This window comes from Camellia sinensis, chromosome 1 (assembly GCF_055761805.1).
Source record: "Camellia sinensis isolate YWXY chromosome 1, ASM5576180v1, whole genome shotgun sequence".
Taxonomy (NCBI): domain Eukaryota; kingdom Viridiplantae; phylum Streptophyta; class Magnoliopsida; order Ericales; family Theaceae; genus Camellia; species Camellia sinensis.
The window spans coordinates 225,588,635-225,599,126 of NC_138961.1; the positions used below are offsets into that span (position 1 = coordinate 225,588,635).

The 10,492-nt window shown below is 32.7% G+C and overlaps 1 pseudogene; it reads left to right on the forward strand.

Moving 5' to 3' along the window:
- The first annotated feature begins 1,712 nt into the window (after positions 1-1,712).
- On the forward strand, positions 1,713-2,252 carry LOC114281206 (protein FAR1-RELATED SEQUENCE 5 pseudogene; annotated as a pseudogene).
- Positions 2,253-10,492: the final 8,240 nt, after the last annotated feature.

Below are 10,492 nucleotides of genomic sequence, written 5' to 3' on the forward strand. Positions count from 1 at the left end.
TTTGAAGAATTTGTATTTGTACTGTTAAACTTAAATTGAGTTTCTCTCTGAATGTCTATTTTATTTCACTTTAAAGTTACAGTGGATATTGAGTCAAACAATAATTCATTCAATGTGAGTGAGAAAGTTGAAGAACATGATAACAATTGAGAGTGGTGAAGTTGAAGAATCGAAGAAGGGGATGTATTTTACGTCAAAGTAAAAAGTGTACACATTTTATGCAAAATATGCGAAACAACTTGGATTTGTTATAGCTTATAGAACACAAAATGTAACAACAGATGGGGAAGTGAAGTACTTTGGAATTGAATGCACTCAGGCACGAATATAACAAAAAGATCATAAATAAATCCCTTGGAACCATCTTTGTCATCAAAAATTGATTGTAAAGCAAGGGTAAGAGCCAGTCTACAAAAGGATGGAAGATATAAGTGTTAGACTTATTTATTTTGATGATTTGTTTAATTATGTTTTAATTTATTTGAAAGAGAAAAATAAAATCCAAAATTTATTTTGATGATTTATTTAATTATATTTTAATCAAAATTTATTTTGATGTTTTATTTGAAAGAGAAAAATAGAATCAAAATTTATTTTGTCCCATTATTTCTCACATAAACCTTTATCCTAAATATTGTTAGAATGTATTTAATATTTGATTAAATCAGGAGTTCAAACAGCCCAAAACAAAGGTTCAAACAACCTAGCAAAACAGCAGGCCAAAAGATTCAAGTAGAAGATATTCAAATTAGTAATGATGGAAATACAACGGCTATAAACGGCTATAAAGGTTCAAAAGGCCAAAAGGTTCAAAAGATTCAAGTAGAAGATTTTCAAATTTGTAATGATTGAGTGGAAGATATTCAAATTGGTAATGATGGACGTACAACGGCTATAAATTCAAATGACTACAACGGCTATAAAATCAAATGAATACAATGGCTATAAACGGTTATAATTTTCATTACATATACCAAAGTCTCTAATAATGTAACCAAATAAAACAAAAAATCTGAAAATATTCTTTGATCTATAATCACTCACATCTATTCTCAAAAATTATACACTAAGCCCATCTTTCCTGTGTGAGATTTACAGAAAAATCAAAATTTCATTTTATATATCTATCTTTGAGAGATATTTATTGTAAGCTTTCTTTGAAAGCAAAAATACCATTTCATCTTGTAAAAGTGTTGCAAACACTGTATTCTTGAAATCTTAAGAGTGATTGTGAATCACCTAAGATTTGCAAGCTTTTGAAGTTTGTGTAAAATCCGTGGAGGATTGCTCCATTTGTAAAGAGGTTGCTAGCACCCCTATGAAGCTAGAAGATAATGGAAAATCTCAAGTGAAGCTTGAGGAATGGACGTAGGCCGAGTTGAAACCGAACCACTATAAATTTGTTTGCCTCTCTCTCCCTTATCTCTTTATTTTATTTTAAATTGCCATAACTATATTTCACATTTTTACTGTGCTAAAATCATTAACTGACATAGTTGTTAAGACACTTGTTTTAATTATTTTTATTTCATTAATTATATTTATCTATTGTGCTAGTCATAATTTTTATTAGTTTATTATTAATTTTAATTGTAAAAACCTAATTCACCCTCTCCCCCCTCTTAGGTTGTCTTTTGGATAACAATAAGTTAACCACAATTGTGCTTGAGCACACTCATGATTTGATTCCTACTGACTCACGACATTTTGCAATGAATAAGAGGATTCTTACTCCGATGAAGAGGAGACTAGAAGTTAACAATGCAGCAGGGATTGGGGTGGTTAGGAATTTTCATTCCATAATTGTTAAAGCGGGGGGATATGAGGCATTAACGTTTGATAAACGAGTTGAAAGAAATTATATTCAGAATGCCAGAAGTTTGAGACTTGGGGTAGGAGACGCAAAATCAATTACACTTTATTTTCATAAAATACAACAACAAAATTCGAACTTCTATTCGGCAATTGACCTTGATGAAGATGATCACATGCGAAACTTGTTTTGGGCGGACGTAAGGAGTAAGGTGACTTATAAAGCTTTTAGGGATGTTATCTCCTTTGACACAACCTACTTGACAAACAATTATGATATGCCGTTTGCTCCGTTTGTTGGAGTTAATCACCATCGACAATCAATTTTGTTTGGTTGTGGGATGTTATGCAATGACAACACTGAGACATTTGTTTGGCTATTCAAAGAATGGTTAAGTTGCATGTCAGAGGCTCCCCCAAAAGCTATAATAACTGACTAGTGCGGAGCTATGCAAAATGCCATAGAAATTGTCTTTTCACATGCTCGACATCGTTGGTGTTTATGGCACATAATGAAGAAAATTTGGGAGAAATTGAGAGGATATTCGCAATATGAATCCATCAAGGCTGCTTTAAGTAATGCAGTTTATGATTCATTCACAAAAGATGAATTTGATGAATACTAGAAAGCAATGATTGCAAAATTCAATCTGAATGATAATGAGTTGTTGGGAGTATTATACCGTGAACGACATAGATGGATTCCTGCCTATGTTAAAGACATATTTTGGGGTGGCTTGTCAATTACACAACAAAGTGAGAGCATGAATGCATTTTTTGATGAATATGTGAACTCCAAGACAACCTTAAAATAATTTGTTGAGCAGTATGACAATGCCTTGAGAAGTAAGGTAAAGAAGGAGACAAAAACAGATTTTAAATCACGTAACAAATTGTATAATTATTTAATGGTGTATTGCTTTGAGAAGCAATTTAGTGCAGCTTATACTAATTCAAAATTTAAAGAAGTTCAAGTAGAATTGAAGCGTCTAGTGTACTGTCGTGCGAATCTTATCCATGAGGAGGGAACAATATGTACCTATCATGTGAGGGAGGCTGTTCTTCTAGGTAAAGGGATGAAGAAAGTGGAATTTGTTGTGCACTGTAATTCAACTGAATGTGAGCTCCAATGTATGTGTTGGTTGTTTCAGTTTGGAGGTATTACGTGTGCCCATTCACTTTGTGTGCTCATTGACAGATCCATATATAAGGTGCCAAATAAATACATTATTTTGAGATGGAGAAAAGACGTGGAAAGAGGATATACATGCATTCCAACCACATATACTACATTTGCGGCTGCTCTAAATCCAAAGTTGCATGATAACTATCACAAGACGTTGGATGAGGTCCTAGAACCTGCTACTAATGATGATGGTAAACATAAAGTGATTCAACCTGGGTTGATGGAAATCAAGGATAGAGTGAGAACAGTTCAATCGAGTAGTGCGAGTAATGTCCCATGTAATAGTACTATACTAGCTTCTACTAGTACTTTACCACATTCCCATACTTCACCGAAAAGTCTGCATTGTCGCAATACTACAAAAGAAAGCATCACTAGCAAGGTACTCAGTCCTTTGGTTGCTCGCTGAAAAGGTCATCCATGTACGAAACGGAAGGTTAGCAAATTTGATGCAATAGTGAATCGATTGAAAGGAAAGAATAAGGAAGCTTATCTTGTACAGGTAAATTTTTTATTTCCCACTACATATGTTAATTTCAAAATTTGTAAATCTTAAAATATTTACCAATGTATGTTACCTTAGGGTTGCAAGGTGCGCCAAAGTGATACTCGTTAGTTAAACTTTCCTTGTACGGGAGGCGTGCAACACACTATGTATGAACCGATACATGTTAAAATATAAAGGTTGTGTTGTATGGTTTTTGTGGATATTTATTTTAATGAAATTGTGTTACTATTTGATCATAAGGTGCCGCAAAATCAACCTTACTATTTTCCTTCTATGGATGGCACACAAGACAGTATGTATATACCGGTATGTGCTCACAGGACTTTGTATATTGAACTTTGTTTGTTCTAGGTTATCATTTTAATGCTTGAAATTACTAATGAAATTTTGTTACAATATGATGTTAAGGTGCCGCAAGATGAACCTTACTATTTTCCTTGCATGGATGGCACAGAAGACAGTATGTATGCACCGGTACGTGTTCAATATATAAGTACACATATTTTATTGATCAATTAAATTTTAGATTGGTGAAAATATTTGTGGACAGTGCCAAATAATATTTACTTTATTTTTATAGGCACGGGTTAGCACAATGCAAATGGTGAACAATATTGGAAGCACATCTCACACTCAATCATGAATGGTCAACAATATAAGCAGTCAATGTTCGACAGTAGCATCAAAATTTGTTGACTTGAATATAGATATGGATCCAAATGTCCTATTTTTTTTTTAGTTTCGTACTAGTAATTGTATGGCATTCGTATATGTAAACTTTGGATAGTTTGGTTTTATTTCGTTTGGATACATTTTGTAGCAATGTTTGTGTTGGCTTGATGTTGTGCCAATGTTTGAGAACAGTTCATTTTTTGTTTTTTTATTTTTGTGAAAAATGACAGCAGGCGTCATTCATTTTGTGGAAATGTTTTTGTTGGCTTCATTTTGTGGCAATGTTTGAGAAAGGGGCTAGTCAAAAAAATTGAATTTGTTTTTAAGTCAGTTGGGCAGACTATTGTGAAAGAGGGCAATTCATTGTGAAAGGGGCTAGTCAAATGTATTTCATATGGACTGTCTCTGGGTAAGGCTCTGGTTAACTTCATGGGAATTAGCCATTGGGTAAGGCTCTGTTGTATAGCACAATGATTCAAGCAGATGGACAAGAATTCATGTAACTGAGTTTTTCAACCAAATCCAATTAAGACTTTTTTTTTTTTTTTTTTGGTATAATTTTATTTACAGATTTTTTTAAGTTGAGGCATTAGTAAGTATGGGCATGGCAGATAATGGTGAGGCCTTTGCTTGCTGCCATGATTAGTGATTCATACTGACATTATAGGTCAAAGGGCACAGGCCACACTAGCCAAAAAAGCCACCTTACAAGATTAAAACAAAAACAACAATTTTCATAGGTTTTAACAGTAAAATTCCTAGAGCAAAATCAACATTGCAATACACTAAAGAGTTGAAGCTTATATGATGATATCCATGCATCTTCAAGTTAACAGGTCCAGCTGGGGTATATCCTCAAAAAATCAACATTACATTACACTAAAGAGTTGAAGCTTATATGATGATATCCATGCATCTTCAAGATGTAATTGATTACATTCAACACAAAACAGTATTTGATTACATTCAACACAAAACATCATAAAGTACAAAAAGATACAAAAGACAGTCATTTACATGATAAGGTGCCAAAAGACACAAAACACAATGACATAAATCATTGCCTTGAAGTTCTTCTCTATCCTTTGAAGCCTTCTACCATGCTCATGAATTTCACTGTCCATCTCACAAATCCTTGTCCTTTGATCCTTTAATTCTTCTGTTCTTATAGCTTTTTGAGGTCCAACATTGGAATGGATTGTGGAGGTAGTGTCGTTATCATCCTCATTTGCGAATTTGAAGTAATTACAGTGTTCCTTATGACTCTACAATGCACAACAATTAGTTAATCAAATCACAGAAATAACTATGTACACAGTGAAAGATCTAATTGTATAATAAATACTTACATATTTCAATGGACAAACAAAGAACAAATGTCCTTGGTTTCCATTGGCATTCGTGCGTACAATATACATCGCCACAGTTCTCCCACAATCACACAATCTTGATTTTAATCTTATGTTGCTATTAATAGTAGAAGAAGAAGCCATAGTTCTCTAAAACAAAGAGAAGAATTAAATATGTAAAGGACAAACATATTTATTATAAAAAAGAAAACATTTTCCTGTTTTTCTAGTTAGGAAATCCATAACATAAGACAAATGAGGTTTCATACACTCTGGATCTAGAACAAAACCTACAATCCTTGAATATTTGGAGTTATAGAAGTGAAAATTAGTTTAATGTCGTTCATGGAATATCTTTGTATTTCATAACAACCACAGCCACAGTCAATATAATCATTATGCAATAATCCTGCCCAGAATTTCAGCATTGACAAACAATTCAAGCATAGTAAAAATTTACAAGCCTCCACATTCCTAATGAATGGTTTGGATGTGCCTATAAAAGCAAAGATTATTATCATTAAGAAGCAAAACAAATATAAGAAAACATTGTTGAAATCCTAACAAACTTGAGAGAGGGCTAAGTTGCATGGGTCAAGCAAAGTACTTGTATGTCTATTTATCTCTCTATAGTTCAGTTATTAAAGGAAACAAACTCTAGCTTAATAGATTACTCTCCCCACATTATCTGGTATTTATCAATATTCTCTCTCTCATTTCATTTTTGGTTTGTGCTGAACTTGGGTGAATCAAATGAGTGGCAAATGGTGAATCAAATAATAAATATGAAGGTGAAAGAGTGAATCAAATCCCAAATGGTGAATCAAATGGTGAAGGTGAAAGAGTTGAATGAGTGGCTACTAGTGAATCAAATAAGGAAGAGAGATCATCATCATCAGCAGCAGCAGCAAAGGTGAAAGAGTTGAATGAGTGGCTACCAGTGACAGCTTTTGGTGAGAGCTTTTGTTGGGTTTGTGAGTTCTCAGGATTTGCAAAATGGGCATTGTTGTTTGATGTTCTTTAGTTCTGCTTTGACGTTTCTAAATCAATTTATATGTAACAGTCTAGGATTAGAATAATGGGAACTTTAAGGTTTTTGGGGCTCTGATTGTGGTTATGAAGATTGTTTTGCTGAATGAATTGGGAGAGAACAGCGAAAGCAAAAGAGTTGAATGAATGAGAAATGGTGGTACTCTACTTTTCACAATGTCTCTGCCATGAAGGGAAAGCAAAATTGAAGGCAAATCACAAACCAATGACATCAAACACGTCACAAATTGAAGGCAACTCCCAAACCATATCACAAATTGAAATTTATCACTAGTTTGGACAAAGTTGGCGTTTCATAGATAAGAAGATTTATTTCACGTAACCTATTAATTAGTGATGAAAGTTGAAAAACCTAACCTACTAATTAGTGATAAAAGTTGAACAATTCTAACTTACAAGAGTTATGTAAGGAATCTTAAATAATTTATTAAATTTTTTACCAAACCTCTTATATGGGAGTGGGACCTATATACATATAGATTTGTGCAGGTCCCACATCCATATGAAAAATTTGATAAAAAAATTGATAAATTATTTAGGATCTCTAGCATTTTCCAACCTACAATAATGGATTAAGGCATATTTAAGTCTTGTTGTGAGAGCAAACCTCATCATTTTTCTCACAAATTCTATTTTCAATTAATTTATCTAAAGACAACCACAAGATTCTTGAAGAGTAAGAAGTCAAAAGAAATCACTCAAATAAGAACCAAAACTAGATTTTTTTTTTTTTTTTTTTTTACCTGTTATGTTTTAGGATCTTGTTGACACCCTTAAAATAATTATTAAATCTTAGCATATAAAAGTTATAAATTATAAATTATAAAAAACAAAAAATAAAAACATTAAAAAACTACCACGCAAGCCTATAATAAGACCATGTTGCTTACCCATTCTGCATTAAAAATAATCACAATTTAAAACATGATAAAACCAATGGAGAGTCACATTTTCACCTTTGAAAAGATCAATATGCAAAATCAATTTACAAATTTTCAATAGCAAGTCATTTTGGACACTATCACTTTTTGTTTAACCAAACAATTGAAACTAAATACAAGTAAAACATTTTCCATCGAAATAAACAAAATTTAAGATAAAAAATATTTTTAGAATTTGTGGGAAGTGTTTTGGAATTAATAAAAACTCTAGAAGTAATTTTGAAATTCATAAAAAAATGGTTTAAAATTTTATTCGATTTTATTTTCATAATTTTTTTTCGGAACTTTTTTTTAGAAAGACAAAAATTAGTTTACTAATAAAAATAAACACTAAAACAAATTTAAAAATTATTTCCGCTCTTGTTGGTTTTTTTGGCTTTCAAAGGTTAGAAATGTAATTAGAGTATGCTAGTAAGGATCAATAAGTCCTTACAGAAACAGTAAATGCCAACCAATCAATCAGACAATTGCTTCGAAGTTCTCTTAGCCTCAATGAAGAAGATTTTTACTGGTGGCTTGTTTTATGAGAAAATTTAGAAGTATTAATCAAAAGTAAAAGAAAGAGGGAGAGAACAGTGTTAGAAATTAAATTTCATTAAGTAAACAAATGTTTACAATAGTACCTTCACACTTCCATAGTTTCGAAGTGAATTACAGCAGCAAACAACCTAACTTAGAACTACTTCTATGAAACTGAAATTGCAGTGCAGGAAAGTAAAGAACTGGAATGTAAAGAATTGGATGAAAAAAATGTAAGGTAAATAAACTTGTTTTTGGCTCTGGTTTTGGGTCTTGTAAATTTAGCCATCAATGGCTATTTATTGGAAAAAAAACTTCCAGCAATAACTACACAATAACCACCCAAAACTACCCATTCTTCCACCGTCATTCTCACAATGCCACATATCTCTTCATGTCTTCCACTAAGTCACTTTGTCCATCATATTCTTCACATGTGCTTTAACTTCTTCCATCTTGTCTTCCATGTTTTACCATGCAAGACCACTAATTTTGTAACTTCTCTTAACTCTTGATTGATCAAGAAAGTGCCACGTGTCTTGCAATAATAATAATAATAATACTATTTATGGTGTCAACATTACACCCCCCACGACTCTGTAAAAATGATGCTTATTTGAATTTTTGAAGAGCCGAACCAAGCACAAAACTGATATGAGTAATAAAGAACTCTGAATACCACAACAGCACCAACGAAGTGCTTCAAAGGGACACTACACTAAAGGCATATGTTTTGAATTCAATGTGAGTGCTTCAAAGTGATCAATTTGAATCAAGAAGCACCAATCATGTTTGGTATGAGTCATGAGTAAAAGTTTTGTACTTTCTTAAGTGGCAAGTTCAAAATTTCAACATGAAACATCAATTTGTAATCAATGAATGCATGCACTCACTGTGTATGGTGTCTAAAAATCATGGCTAATACTTTAATAACATGGCAACACTACTATGTTCATTATAAAAAACCTCTTCGAAGCTCTTTCGGAATCCTTCAAAACTTCTCTGGCACCCTTCGAAGCTTACTGGAAGGTTCATTATAAATAAAGATGTTAAAGCCTCCTTGGAGCTATTTCGAAACTAATTCAAAATGCTTAGAAGCCACTCGGAAATGATTCGAAGTTTATCGCCATGTAAAAATAGCAAATGTCTTACTTGACAGTAGCCAATATCATGGCAAAAAATTATGAGACGTCTTGAATTCTAGAAGAGTTGTAATTCAGAGGATGAAACCCATCCTCTAAAGGTATTACTAGAGGGCCAAAATCATCCTTCGAAGGTTAAAGGTGCCGACAAAGGATTAATTACATCATTGGAAATACTCGACAGAGCTTCAAAGGTTCACAATCACCATTATTTATTTATTTTTCTTCGAAGCTGTTGTTGATGCAAGATGGAGTGCTTCAAAGCTAAAAAAATATGGCAAAAAGGGCTTTCGAAGAACACACGTTGACCAACAACAAAGCCAAAATGATAGTTGCTTACATATCCACTTCGAAGACAATCTGGAGTATAAAAACGTCATGTCTAATACATAGCAAAGACTAGCTTTTGGTCAAGAATGATGGTTTTCACATTGCATGGTTGTAAACAACAAATATGTGAACTCATTGTGTCTTCTACAGAGCATCTTCTTCCTTGGCCAACTATAAATTTGTATTGGCCCCTATTTCACATGTAACTATGAAAATAGTCATGACCATTATTATTGGTCATTTCCGTGCTTCCCATTGTGAAAATGTAGGAAAAAAACTCAACAAATATATTTTCTAGACTTCGATATTTTGGTAACCATTTTATCAAAATTAAATTTTGATGTGAACCACAAATCCAAAATGGATTTTTAACAACGAAGATAGTGGTATATGGTGGTTTTGAAAATTCAAATATTTTAAGATTTTTCACATCATCAAAAATTTTAAATCCACTAACCCTGGATTGCTCATCATTTTTAACCAAAATTGGTTTAAAAACATGCCCCCTAACAAGCTTTTCATGGCTTGGCTCTCTACAAATGGATGTATGAACCCCCCGAGCCATATATGGAACATTATTCTTAGCCATGTTTGACTCAAGAACATACTCTTTCGTTATGTTAATTTCATAATGTGACTCTTTAAAAACGGACTCTTAAACTCCCCGAGCCATTGATGAAGTTATTTTTTCACCAATTTCTGTCATTAAAAATTTGAAAACATTTTGTAAAACCCCACAAAATTCAGTCATTAAAGACTTGACAAGAAGGGTTGATAACCCATGTCTCCATTGGCAAATTTCCATATCAAGTTGATGAATTACTCCAATTAAATGGTGTATTTTTTCTTCTATCAAATAATATGATAATGAAGTAACAACTTGCAAATTTTCTTCATCAAGAAAATGGATCTCTTATTGCAAGTCCAAAATTTTTCTCTCGCGCCAATATATTTCATATTGATAAATTTGAATGGCAAAATCC